The 863-nt window shown below is 34.9% G+C and overlaps 1 non-coding gene across 1 annotated transcript; it reads left to right on the forward strand.

Annotated features, from left to right (window-relative positions):
* The first annotated feature begins 365 nt into the window (after positions 1-365).
* Positions 366-522, forward strand: Gm24200. Its single transcript, XR_003948479.1, has one exon. It is a non-coding gene; the product is annotated as a U1 spliceosomal RNA (small nuclear RNA).
* The last annotated feature ends 341 nt before the right edge of the window (positions 523-863 follow it).

An 863-nucleotide genomic window follows, 5' to 3' on the forward strand; every position in this document is an offset into this window, starting at 1 on the left:
GTGGAAAATGAAAAGGAACACAAACACATAGCTAAGTCAATACTCAAAACAAACAAACTAGTCATACCTAGCTGCAGATATACACAAGATTCATATTTTTAACTTCTGTCTCAGAAAGTAAAACACTTCAGTACTAAAGTATTTGATAAGAGTGTAGAATTGCTCAAGATATCTGGTGTTTTCAGGATTCCCTATCAATATTTTTGGCAATTCTCCCAGTAAAGCTAGTGATACGTTATCTTTACTGACTGCAAGAAACTTGTATTAAACCCTTGGAGATATTCCTTCAACTTCAACACTTGTCAAAAATTGAATATAATCTGAACTGCAGAAAAATAGGTGTTTAATTGATGATTCACTATAAAATACTTACCTGGCAGGGGAGATACCATGATCATGAATGTGGGTCACTCAGGGTGAGGCTTATCCACTGCGTTCTAGATATGCTGACCACTGACATGTCCCAGATGTAGGAAACACAACTGCATAATTTGTGGCAAAGAGTGATTATATGAACACTCTCCCCTGTTAAAAAATAATCCATCACAAAATTGTTTCTTCATAGATAATAGCTATAGACATCTAATTAGACTATAGATCGGTAGTCATACATGGATCATATACATTGCTGAAACTCCATATCTTAGACGGATGTTATAAATGATTATTGATATATGTACATAATATGTCCACCGTGAAAGTAACTTCAAATACATCTCATTGTGACTTCACAAAATGCTCCTGCATGCTTCAGATGGGCTCAAAGACAGCAATTCAGAAATTGTAATAAAATTGAGAGCGAAAGTGTGGTATTTTGTTTGCTTGTTTTTTGAGACATGGTTTCACTATATGGCTCTAGCTGT

This window comes from Mus musculus, chromosome 9 (genome assembly GCF_000001635.26).
Source record: "Mus musculus strain C57BL/6J chromosome 9, GRCm38.p6 C57BL/6J".
Classification (NCBI taxonomy): domain Eukaryota; kingdom Metazoa; phylum Chordata; class Mammalia; order Rodentia; family Muridae; genus Mus; species Mus musculus.